At 54.2% G+C, this 13,055-nt stretch overlaps 1 long non-coding RNA gene across 3 annotated transcripts in view; it reads left to right on the top strand.

Moving 5' to 3' along the window:
- Positions 1 to 12,855, top strand: part of LOC103884185 — a 66,829-nt gene extending 53,974 nt beyond the window's left edge. For 2 of the 3 annotated variants that reach the window (XR_004182861.1, XR_002521919.2), the window contains 3 exons: positions 2,619 to 3,100; positions 5,116 to 5,222; positions 12,510 to 12,855. This is a non-coding gene — a long non-coding RNA (uncharacterized LOC103884185). The remainder of the gene's footprint in view (positions 1 to 2,618; positions 3,101 to 5,115; positions 5,223 to 12,509) is intronic. The other variant, XR_004182862.1, reaches the window with a different exon arrangement.
- Positions 12,856 to 13,055: the final 200 nt, after the last annotated feature.

Consider the following 13,055-nt stretch of genomic DNA (forward strand, 5'->3'; position numbering starts at 1 on the left):
TGTCACTGAATGGGGACACACAAGGCAGGAGCTGGACACTGCGGATCCCAGAGCAGCTCAGCCTTCAGGGCACTAAGCTTAGGTGGGGGCCAGGATGCTTCTCCATGCCTTGAGGCCATCTCAACAGGAGAAACAAAACAAAACAAAACACCTGCCGTGGTTCGGCTGTGTCCTCACTCAAATCTCATCTTGAATTGTAACTCCCACAGTTCCCATGTGTCGTGGGAGGAACCCGGTGGGAGGTGATTGAATTTATGGGGGCGGGCGTTTCCTGTGCTGTTTTTGTGATAGTGAATGAGTCTCAAGAGATCTGATGGTCTTCAAAATGGGAGTTTCCCTGCACAAGTTCTCTCTCTTGCTGCTGCCATGCAAGAAGTGACTTTCACCTTCCATCATGATTGTGAGGCCTCCCCAGCCTTGTGAAACTGTGAGTCCATTAACCCCCTTTCTTTTGTAAATTGCCCAGTCTCGGGTATGTCTTTATCAACAGCGTGAAAATGGACGAATACGACACCTGGACACTGGCCAGAGAGAAGCAGCTAAGTGCATCCTGCAACCCTGGGTGGGAACATTCTAAATCGGACAGAACACATCATGGGTTTTACTTTCCAAAAAGGCAAAATATGAGATGTTTATACAGCAAAATTCTAATTTTGTAGAAAATCAAGGAACGAGATGGAGGGACTGTCTCAGGGCATGGAGCAGAGGGCTCTGTACACAAGTCCTCGGGTCTCCTGGCCAGCACCTGAGTCTCTTCTGGGGCCACGCCGGGGCTTCCAGAGCCCTGTTGTCCATGTGCACAGCGGCCGCCAGTGCCTGGAATGAGTGCACGCTGGGGGCAGCTCTTAGCCAGTGCTGAGCCTAGGATGGGGGCCACCCTGGGCTGGGCACCGCCGTGAAGGGGCCTGGAGGGGGCAGGAGGATGAGCCTGCCCCTGCCCTCATGGTGCTTACTGTCCATGGTTAGACAGGCACTTTCTAAGCCAATCTCCTCTGCAGAGTGGCCCATCACATGCCATGCCTGCCCCTTTCCATGGGTTCATTCCAACCCTGACCGTCAGACTACAGGGTCCTTAAGGCTGAGGACTCTGTTGCCCTGTGTATCCCTAGCATTGATGCACGGTCTGGCACCTAGCAGCTGCTGGACTAATGAGAGTTCAGCTGGATTCGCTTGATGAAAGCTGGCTTCTGATCGGGGAGGGATGCGTGCCAAGCTGCCTGATGAGAGTGTGGCTATGGCCTGATTCTGGGGACCCTGCAGAGGAGGGAACAAGGGGGCTGGACGTGGGGTGGGGCAAAGACAGAGAAGGATGGCAGCCCTGGGGGATGGTGTGGCCAAGGGAGACATCGGAGAAGGTGATCTCTGAGGGGACAGGCTGTCACGAGGCTTGTCATAGGTGTGGCAGTGGATGCCTCGACTTCCCAGGCTCCTGCAGAACCTGCAGCAAAGTCCCTGGTGCCAGGCCATGTTCTGTGGCTGGGGAGCTCAAGGCTGGTGGGCCAGCTGCCATCGGGCCATTTTTGCACAAAGCAAGAGAGAGGTGAGGATGCCAAGATGTCATTTTGCTGGACATTGGGATGGCAGGTGATTTTAATTCTGTTCATTTCTGCATTTTCTAAATTTTCCGCAATGAACCTTTCTTTGCTGCTTTGCTTTTCTAATAATGACGGAATGATAAACAGTATTAGCACCATGGGTCTGTCTACCGTGGTGTGGTTCAGGCCTCCCCCCAGCGGTGAGGGAACCATGACCTTGGCAATGCCTCGGCCTTCTGAGGCAGGGCCAGTGGACTGAGACAGAGTGGCTCGAATGGCCGTCTGTGATGCATGACTGCTGTGGAATCACCGAGCGGTGGCCAGTATGGCAGCAGTGGTGAAGGGGGATGCCCTCCTGGCCTTCTGTCCCCGCATCTTCGGGGACCAAGAGTGGCTTTGCTCCAGCTGTGCCAGCCCTGGGGCTGGCCATGAAGGTGCTGAGTGGACACCCTCCCTTTCCTGGGCCACAATGGGCCTTGGACCACATATCCTGACAGAATGGGGAGGACAAGGGGCTCACGGAAGCAGAGACTCAGCCAAGGCCCCAAAGTACAGGCACAGAGGGGCTGGGATGAGGGCCGAGGTCTCCCGACCTCCAGGGTAGCCACAAAAGACAGCTCGTGGCTTCCAGCTGGAGGTTGCAGCTGTAATGGTTGAAGTCTCTGCCCCATCCCACGGGAGGCCATAGCTTATGGGTTGCACTGGGCACCCCAAATTCCTGTGTTGAAACCCTAATCCCCACTGTCATTTGGACCTTGAGAGCTTGTTTGGAGGTTCTAGCAGGGGAGTGCAGCTACTCATATACCCTTGACTGAAGACTGGTCCTCCTCTGTCAGGATGGTCAACGCAGCATGCAGCTTTGGGAGGGACGCACGTGGAGCAGTGAGGGAGGAGGGGGACACCCGTCTGGCCAGCAAGATCAGCCGAATCGACCCTAGCAATCAATGGCGTGACAGGCGTCGCAGCCAGATCGCCCTCACAGCCCCCCAGGATCATTTGGAATGAGGGTCTTGAAGGAGATAATTAAGGCAAAGTGAGGTCATTTGGGTGGGCCTCAGTTCAATCTGACTGGTGTCTTTATAGGAAGAGGAGATTAGGACAGACACCCACAGAGGGAAGACCCTGTGAGGACGGAGGCCAAGGAGCGAGGCCTCAGAAGGAACCAGCCCTGCCGGCACGCTGACCTTGGACCCCCAGCCTCCAGAAGCGTGAGGAAACCATTTCTGTTGTTTGTGCCCCGTGGTCTGCAGGGCTTTGTTATGGCTGCGCAGGAGGACCGGTCCCCCTCCCGCCTGGCTTGCCCATCCCAGGAACAGGGAGCTCCTTGCCTGACCAGGAGGCCTCTGTGGACAACTCCGAGAGCAAGCTCTCCCCGAGACTGAGCCAACCACCCCCTCCCACAGCTCCGGCCACTGGCCCTTGTTCTACCCGATCCCACCTGAATGGAGGGCGTCATGCCAGGGTCCTCAACAAGCATAAGTCACGGCCTGCACAGCCACCCTGGACCCCACCGCGGGAAGCTGTCAGAGGCTGCGGATCAGAGGAGGAGGGAGAATTTTGAGCAGGTGCGTATCATGGAAGGCTTCTCCGAGGAGGTGGCATTAGATGTGGGCCTGAAATAGGAGTTTTTTTTTTTTTTTGAAGGTTTCATTTTATTTAATTAATTAATTGTATTTATTTTTCTTAGAGTTGGAGTCTTCCTCTGTTACTCAGGCCGGAGTGCAGTGGTGCCATCACAGCTCACTGCAACCTCGACCTCCTGGGCTCCAGCCATCCTCCTGCCTCAGCCCCCTGAGTGGCTGGGACCACAGGCGTGCACCACCACACCTGGCTAATTAAACAATTTTTTCAAGAGACGGGGTGTCACTATGTTGCCCAGGCTGGTCTTGAACTTCTGACCTAAGGGATCCTCCTGCCTCGGCCTCCTGAGTTGCTGGGATTATAGGCCTGAGCCACTGCATCTGGCTTATTTATTTACTTCTTATGTTGGTTGTTTATTTTGCAAAAACATCATTACAGAGACTCAATTTTTTTTTTTGAGACAGGGTCTCATTCTGTCACCCACGCTGGAGTGCAGTGGTGCCATCATGGTTCAATGCAACTTCTAACTCCTGGGCTCAAGGGATCCTCCCACCTCAGCCTCCTGAGTAGCTGTGACCACAGGTGTACACTGCCACTTTACCTGGCTAATTCTTTTTATTATTTATAGAGATGGGGTCTCATTATGTTGCCCAGGCTGGTCTCAAAACTCCTGGCCTCAAGCTTTGGCCTCCCAAAGTGCTGGGGTTACAGGTGAGAGCCCCCACACCTGGCCAAGATGAACTTTTTAAATTGATAGAAAAGAAGGCTCACTTATTAATTGATTAAAAAAAGAAAAGAAAAGAGCCATAGACGGGAAGTGAACTTTCCCATGGGGAGAGGAGAGCTGGGGATTCTTGCCCCCTTCCGCTGCTCACCAAGTGCAGAGCCACGTCCACCTGCCCGTTCCCTGAGACATCGGCAGGGCTAGCCCTGCACTTTCAGCCTCCTCTGGCTGTTCTGCCAGGTCTGGGTGATGTTCCAGTTGCCACGGCAAATATGCATTGTCTATTATGGAGCACAATGATTAATGACCAATTATCTAATTATTAATGTCATTTCTTGGTGGAGGCCCCATGCCCTCTTGGGCCCTGAGCCCTTGGGCGAGGCAATGACATGAACAAAGGCGCCGAGGAATCCCCGCAAGGGAGGAGCTAAAGGTCCAAGGGGTGACGATGATATTTGGGGGACTTAGTGCGATCAGAAAAAATGAAGCCAGAAAAATGGAAAGAATTATTAGGCCAAGGCGAGTTCGGCCAAACTCTTCACCTGAGCTCAGGAGTTCGAGACCAGCCTGGCCAACATGGTGAAACCCCATCTCTACTAAAAATACAGAAATTAGCTGGGTGTGGTGGTGCACACCTGTAGTCCCAGCTACTAGGAGGCTAAGGCAGGAGAATTGCTTGAACCTAGGAGGTGGAGGTTGCAGCGAGCTAAGATTGTGCCATTGCACTCCAGCCTGGGCAACACAGTGAGATTCTGTGTCAAAAAAAGAAAAAAAAAAAAAAGAATTATTAAACACGAAACGAAAAAACGATGGAAAGAAGATGTAAGCCAGAGAGGGCAATATTGATGGCAATGTGGAGGTGCTGTGGAGTAAAGCTCAGGCGATGTGCAGGTGTTACGGAGGTGAGGGGGAGGGACGTGGAGCTGCTGTGGAGTAAAGCTCAGGCGATGTGGAGGTGTTACGGAGGTGAGGAGGAGGGACGTGGAGCTGCTGTGGAGGGGATGTGGAGATACCGTGGTGGTGACGTACAGGTGATGTGATGGTGTTATGGAGGTGAGGGGATGTCACTGTGACACTGTGGAGGTGATATGGAGGTGACATGAAGGCACTGGATAGGGGATGTGGAGATGACGACGTGCAGATACCGGGGAGGTGATATGAGGGCAGTGTGGAGGTGATGTGGAGAGGATGAGGAAGAGCCATGGGGGCATATCGTGGTCCCAGCCCTGCTTCCACCACCTTCTGCCATGTGACTCGGGCCTATATTCCTCCTAGGAGATGGGGCTCACCAGGCTTCCTTCCGGGCTGTGGGAGAATCCACCGAGCTGGCAAGCCGAGCTCCAGGGTCATCGTAGCGGCCGAATCACTTCTGAGAGGAGCAGGTGAGTGTGATGTCACCTGGGACTTCCCCATCTATCCTGCTCCTTCGCTCTGCATGGCAGGTGACCCCAGTGGCTTCTTGGCCCCTTGCTGCTGTCACAGGCTGCACCTTGGGCTCTGTTACCTGAAGACTTCTCTGGGGATGTCTGGGGCAGGGGGCACCAGTGTTGGAGTTTGATGGACCCAGGTTTTAACCCCCACTGGGCTGTGTGGCCAGGGGCAAGTCACTTCCCCACACCTCTTAGCCTCCACTTCCTCACCTAAAAACAATGGGGGACACCACAGGCCCCCAGGACATTGCGTGGGTTCAGGGAGCTACAGCCCTGCACGGGGCTCATAGTGCACACTCAGTGATAGTGGGCGCGGTTGCCAGTATTGCCCCTGAAAGGGCACCGTACTGGGCTGAAGATGTGGACACCTGTTCCAGGAACGTGCACACACTGAGAGGCTGGTGTGTAGTTTGTGCCAAGGACACGTGTTGCTGGTGTCAGCCATCCTCTTATCTGGACCCCGCAGCTTGTGGTCTAGGGGACATTGGCCACTGATGTGGCTTCTCTGGGCTCTGTAAGATGAAGTATTAAGAACCCAAACACGTCATCTGCCAGGTGTAAGACGACAGGGTGTCATGGGGACTGTGGCCAACTGGGTGGAGCCTGCAGACCCCGTTCAAAGGCAGGACTGATACACGGCCTGCATGCACTGACATGGCCACACCAGCTGTCAAGATGATCAAATGCTTCTGCACTGGGTGGTCAGAAGCTGTGGCCCTTCACCCCTGATTACACTTCTGCTGCCCTGGACCCCCAGGAACCCCTCTGGACTCAGCAGCTAAAGGGCCAGCCCCTGGCCAGCAGGGCCTTTTGGAACCTGCTCCAGTACCAAGGCTCGAGTCCACTGTGATCGGTTGGTGCTGGGCTGTTGCAGTTATTAACGATTTCTGATTTCGCTCCTGACTAAAGACATTTAGATTAACGTTTTTAAAAAGATGGGGCTGACTCAGTGAAACACATCCAAGTCTTGGTTTGTCCTTGGTTGGGACCTCCAGTGGTGGGGTAAGGAGACACTAATGATGGGGGTCTTGGAGTTCCAGCCCTCACCTGGCCGTGGCTAGAAACACAAGCCCTGCTCTTTCTTCCCAGCTAGGGGTGGGCGGCCTTCATGCCTCTCCCGCGTCTTTGGTGGCTGTGGCTCTAAGCTCCTCTCTCTGGTCTTCTTCACTAAGGGCCACACTGGTTGCCCCTGGTGCTTATCTCCCCAAAGTTGGGGACCACGTTTTCCCCAGATTTCAGTTCTACATCAAGATTCTCAAAGGGGAGCTTAACTCCCCATCACAGCCCTCTTCTTCAACCCTCTCTCTCCCCATCCCTGCACAGATGCCCTTCCCTGCAGCCCACATGGACCCACCTTTAGTCCCTCGAACACAACAAGCAGTTTTGCAGTGCCCTGTTTTTCCTCTTGGTGTGAAATGCCCATTTTCTTTTGCTTGGGTTCCGTATTCATCCTCTGAGATTTGGATCTGGTGATACCCCCTCCAGGAAGCCTTCCTAGACAATCCTTGTGTGGGCTGGGTGCCTCCCAGGTCTCCTCAGACCTCAGTGCTTCTTTCTGTCACAGCCCTATTAACTTTTACCAAGGTTGTTTCTGTGCTTCTATTTTATTGGACTGACTTTCTTGAGGGTGGTGCCCAACACAGAGGAAGTAAATGCTTGTTGAGAGGATGGACAGACAAAAGTACAGAGGGATGGATGGATATTGGATGGATAGATGGATACGTGGATAGATGATGGATGAATGGATGTATGGAGGATAGATGGGTGATGGATGGGTGGGTTGGTGGGTGGGCGGATGGAAGAATGGATGGATGAGGAATGGAGAGATGGACGGGAGACAGATGGATGATGGGTGGGTGAGTTGATTGGTGGGTAGATGGAAGGATGGATGGATGAAGGAATGTTTAGATGGATGGTGGATGGATGGATGGAGGGATGGGGGATATTGGATGGATAAATGCATGGATGATGGATGAGTGGATGGATGAGTGGATGGATGGATGGATGATGAATGGGTTGGTGAGTGGGTGGATGGATGGATGATGGAGGAATGGACTGAGGAATGGTGGATGGAGGGATGGAAGGATGCATGGATGCACGGTTATATGGATGGATGGAAGGTTGCTTGAGTTCAGCATATTTTGTTGGCAAGTCTCTGGGGGAATGTGCTCTCTCTAGTCTCAGGTTTACACTTCATTTAGCAGAGTCATCCTACCCTTCTTTCACTTCTGCCCTTCCCTTTCTTTGAATGTCTAAGTCCTGGTCTCTTGAGGGTTTTTTGGTTGCCCCAAGTCCCCTCCACCATCTTCCACAGGAGGCCTTGGGATTTGATGCCAGCGTGGCTCCTCTGGTCCCAGGTTTCAGGGTGAGCATGCAGTCTTGTGCTAGACTCCTGCTGCACTTCCAGTTCCTAAATCTGGCAACTTCCTGAGCCTGGGGCAGGCAATACAGACGGCAAGGAGAAGGCTGGCTTGGTTGCTTTACTTGAAACAGGCTCTACTTAACTGTGTGGCCTTGGAGAGATTGCTTATTTGCTCTGAGCCTCAGTTTCCTCATCTGCAGAATCGTGTGGTTCTGTGGGAGAAAGAGGCCAAGAATAAAGTGCAGTCATGTGAAGTTGCCGTCCCCCTGGCAGAGGACGCGGGGTAAAGCTGGGGTCTTCTTCAGAAAGCTCACCTTCCCTCTTCCTCCCAGGGCTGCAGCTGATTAGCTCCCAGGATGCAGCGCAAGTCGGGTGTTTTGCTTCAGTAACGGAGAGGAAAATTGCAGTGGTGATGGTTTGAGTTGTGCTATCACTTAGCCTTCACACTCTGAGGGTCAGCAGTTTCTGAGGGTTTATAACCCAGGCACATTTTATAAATCAAAATATTATCAGAGCACAGTCAGGGCTGCACCCTTCAGCACCGAGAGGAAGTCAGCGAAGCAAGAAGCGCACACTGGGATCAGCCGTTTGCAGAGCCGAGGTCCTGCCCAGCCTCGCAGATGGCTCCTGGCCGCCTTGGGGAAGATGCCGAGGGACCAGGGGAGGCCTGGCGTCCAGAGCATGTGTGGTGATCCATCAGCGGGGTGGTTGCCCCTCCTGCACCCTTGTCCCTGTTGTGAGCAAATGGCGTGCCCGCCACATTTTGGGGACTGTAGGATTAATTGTGTGGAGTCTGCAGAAACACTGCTCCCCCTTGATGTGGTTGGGGTGGGGACCTGGTGTGCAGCCCCTGAAATCTGCCTCAGGTCTGAGGGATGAGTGGGAGCTCTGGGAACAGGAGGGAGGCTGGGTACAGGCATTGGGTAGCTGTGGGAAGTCAGAGAGGCCTGGGAGGAGGAAAGAGGGAAGAATGAAGACGTGGGACAGGAAAACAGGCTGTGTATCTAGAGCCCCCTCCTTGTGGTTCTGGCTTCTGGGTGCACGGGGGTGGGGGTGGTTATAGTCACTGGGTCTGAGCTGACCATTTATAGGTAACGTAGAAAATGACTTTAGCTGCAAGTAACAGAAAACCCGCCTGCTAGGTTTGAACCCACAGGAATTCGTTTCTCCCGCAACAGTAAGTCTGGAGGGTTGGGCTGCTGCATTATGCCACCAGGGCTGAGGCTGCTGTGTCTCCGGACATCACATCCACGTCCCAGGCAGGAAGATGGAGGACAGGAAAAGGCCGTTTTCCTCTTGAGGTCTTTGCTTTTGCCTTCAGGAAGGAAAGCTCCTCCCAGCAGATTTCCCTTACACCTCATTGGTTACAACTGGGTCATATGCCTGCCTTTTGACCAATCATGGACGATGAGCAGTTACCAGGGCTGATGTGGACCAATCAGGATTCACCCCCTTTTACTGGGGGTGGACCTTACCTTCCTTGCGATCTGGAAATCTCTGGGGGTTTCCTGAAAGTTTGGGGTTTGGAAAGCAGGATGGATGGTGGCTACTGGGGGGCGAAGGACAGCGCCTGCCACTCTACCCACCCTGGGCAAAGCATGTGACACACACGACCTGATTTAGGCCTCCAACCCTGTTTTCATTACCCCCATTAAACCCTCTCTGTGGGTGGGCACCCTTGCTTGCATACCTCCAGTGACGGGGAACTCTCCATCTGCCCAGGCCTGGAGGCTCGGGCCTGTCAGAAAGTTTTTCTTTGGACTGAACTGAATTCTGGCTCCATAGGGTCCACCTGTCAGTGATGGGCCCTCCCTGGCCATTCTCCTCACCATGGTGGCTTTTCATGTGGTGGCCATTCTCCTCACCACGGTGGCCTTTCACATGGCAGAAGGCTGCTCCCACCATCCTTACGAGTCAGGTCTCCTTCAGGAAAGGCCCTGGCTGGTCCCACTGCTCCCTGTAGGCCACAGTCCCAGGCCCTGCAGATTCCTCCTGGCAGAGTGGGGAGTGAGTGGGGCGGGAGCCGAGGCTGGAATGGCCAGGCCAGGGAAGAGCTGGGGCCTGGAGCAAGGGTGCGTGGCTCCCAGCTCAGCTCTGTTCCTCACTCGCCTGCACCAGGCATGGTGGGTACCGGGAGGCCCTGCCCACCTTGGAGGACCTCACAGTCCCTGGGGCCACTGGAAAGCAACCACAATGGAAATTCAGACTGGAGAGTGTTGAGTGCACTTCAGGCTGTGGTCCAGGCGCAGAGAGAAAGAGCTCAGAGGAATGAGGCCTGCCAGCCATGGCCACAGTCAGGGCTGGCTGGTCCAGCCCCTGCCCCTCATGCTGTCCAGTTGTGGACAGGGCCTCCTGCTGGGCACACGGGCAGAGCAGGAGCCTCTGCAGCCTCCCTGAGCCCCCCAGGCTTGGAGCAAGGAGTGAATAGGACCATAGAGGTCTTCAGAAGGTGTGTCTCTCTCTCCCTGCCGTCTCCTCTCTTTTCTCTCTCTCTCATTTCTCTCTCTCAAGCTATATGAGATTCTGAAAAAAAAAAAAAAAAAAACAAAAACAAACCCCAAAGCCACGTTGTGAATTTCCAGGGCCTGTGCTGAGCTGCCAGGGAAACCACAGCCTCTGAAAAGCAAACCCCAAGCCAGTGGCGAGGCTCCTTCAGCCCACCCAAGGGAGTGTCCCAGCAAAGATCCAGGCCTCCACCTCCCTCCCGACCCCCCACAGACAGAGCCCCGTCCCCAGGAAGGCCTGAGGAGGGGGCGCCAAGGCTATCCTCAGCGGGGTGCCTGCATGCAGAGGGCAGCCCGCTTTCTCCTGAGACACCTGAGAAGGGGGTGCTGCTGTGCTGGAGACTCTGAGCATCACCGTTTCTCCTAGACCCTGCCAAGGTGAGGGCTGTGTCCCCAGCTCTGATGGATGGCAGGGGCAAGAAATGAAGGCAAGCAGAGGCCCGAGGACACGGAGGGGCTGGGCAGGCTTGTGTGCCCTTGGCTGGCTCATGGTGCAGCCAGAGCCCCCACCACAGGCCACGGCCTGGTCCCTGCTGTGAGGCACAAGCTGCAGGGAGCCTTTAAGGTTGGGGGAGGTCTCCTTTCTCCCTCCATGTTCTGTCCTCCCTCCCTCCCTCCTTGCTGCAGCGGACTAGGTGGTTAAGAGCTTGTGCTCAGAGTGAGACAGCTCCGAGGGCCATCCCAGCCTGCCATTTCCCAGCCTGTGGCCTCAGGCGACCTATTCTGCCTCCCTGGGCCATGATGCCCTCACCTCCGAATGAGGCTCCTAACCCCTAGCTCCACAAGTCATGCTGCTGCCACAGGTGACGCCAACCTCCAACCAGGGGCTTGAAGCAAAGGCCTATTTCTTGCTCAACTTCAGTGCCCCTCATGGGCCCGGAGAGGCCTGGCTTTTTGTCTTTGGGTTCCCAAAAGCCAACCTTGAGATAAAGCTTTGCGTGCAAGTAGGTTACTTGGGAGACGATCCCAGGAAGTGCCAGTAGGAAAGTGGAGGAATGAGAGAGGGAGAGGAAGGAAGTCAAGCAGGGACGCCTTCTCTGGGGCAGGTGACCACCGTGGGTCACCGGGGAGAGGGAGGGGAAGGAGCCAAGCAGGGGCGCCTTCTCCGGGGCAGGTGACCACCGTGGGTCACTGGACTCACTCCCACTATGTGGAACCTGCCTTGGAGCTGCACTGCCCAGGGGCAAGAAAGCTGGGAATAGCCCTGCCCATCACAGCCTGGGGGCTGGTCCCAGAGGTGGTAACTCCCCGGCATGCCCAGCCTGCCCTGCACAAAGACACAGGTGGCAGGCTCTGGGCAGAGAGAACTCTTTTTTTTCTTTTTCTTTTTCCTTTTTTTATTTTTTTTGAGATGGAGTCTTGCTCTGTCGCCCAGGCTGGAGTGCAGTGGCATGATCTTGGCTCACTGCAACCTCTGCCTCCCTGGTTCAAGCAATTCTCCTGCCTCAGCCTCCTGAGTAGCTGGGATTACAGGCGCCCGCCATGCCCGGCTATTTTTTTGTATTTTTATTAGAGACAGGGTTTCACAGTGTTGGCCAGGGTGGTCTCAAACTCCTGAGCTCAGGTGATCTGCCTGCCTCGGCCTCCCAAAATGCTGGGATTACAGGTGTGAGCCACCACTCTCCGCGGAGAGAACTCTTATCTAATCTTCAACCTTGGCTGCTTTGTGGGTGTGTGGTTCACAGACAATTGTTTTACTGATACTATCCTGGATGCTTCTGGAATAGCTACAATACAAATTCACAAGAGATTCATGGAAAAGACAGTACCCCTGCTGGGACTCTCCAGCCCAGTAGTCTCCCTTTGGTCGATATGCCAACAATTGTCCCCCAGTCTCCTTTCTTCTCTTCCTTCCTCCCTCCCCGTTTCTTCCCTCTGCTCCTTCAGTATGTTTTTAAGCCCCTGGTTTTAGCGTCAGGTGCTCAGGGTTCAGAGGTGAATGGATCACCACCCTGCCTTTATGTAGTAGGTCATTCCAATTCCAAAGCAGGGCGCCAGAGGTGTGTGATGACCTGGGTGTGAAAGGAGCCTGGAGGGGGAGAGGCCGCCAGGTGGGAGGAAGAGTTCCTGGCTCACATAATTAGGAGGCGCAGCTGCAGAGCTCTGGGCTCTGCTGAATCTGGAAGGTGGAAGCCCCGGGTTCATGCCAGATTTATTACTTTTTAGTTGGACAGTGAAGTAAATCTCATCCGTACTCCATCCCCATCTCCAAAATGGGCCACTATGTACCTGCCAGGTTGTTCTGAAGACGAAATAAGACAGCTGCTAAGATCCTTGTAAATAACAAAAACCTGTACTGAATGTTGCCTTGTTGACTCCTACCTCCTTGTGTAAATGGATGTTTCTGTTGAAACGTTTTTTTTTTTTTTTTAGATTGCAAAACTGAAACACATGCATTGAAAAAACTGGAACCAACACAGGGCAGGCAAGCCCCAAAGTGGAGCCTGGCCTGCGAGTGTTCCTGGCTTGGATCAGGAAATACTTCAAGGACAGCCAGAGGTGGTAGAAAACAGCTTTACTGAAGTGGCAGTATTACAGCTCCGTGACTGCTCCCGCAGAGCAGGGCTACCCGTGGCAGTGTTACAGCTCCGTGACTGCTTCCGCAGAGCAGGGCTACCCGTGGGCAGAGAGTAGCAGCCATATTTATACCTACTTTTTTTTTTTTTTCAGCCTGGTGTCACCCAGGCTGGAGTGCGGTGGCGCGATCTCGGCTCACTGCAACCTCTGCCTCCCGGGTTCAAGCGATTCTCCTGCCTCAGCCTCCTGAGTAGCTGGGATTATAGGCACCCACAACCACGCCCGGCTAATTTTTGTATTTTTAGTGGAGATGGTGGGGGGGGGGGTTTCACCATCTTGGCCAGGCTGATCTTGAACTCCTGACCTCATGATCCACCTCTCAAAGTGTTGGGACTACAGGCC

Source organism: Papio anubis, chromosome 3 (genome assembly GCF_008728515.1).
Source record: "Papio anubis isolate 15944 chromosome 3, Panubis1.0, whole genome shotgun sequence".
Taxonomy (NCBI): Eukaryota; Metazoa; Chordata; class Mammalia; order Primates; family Cercopithecidae; genus Papio; species Papio anubis.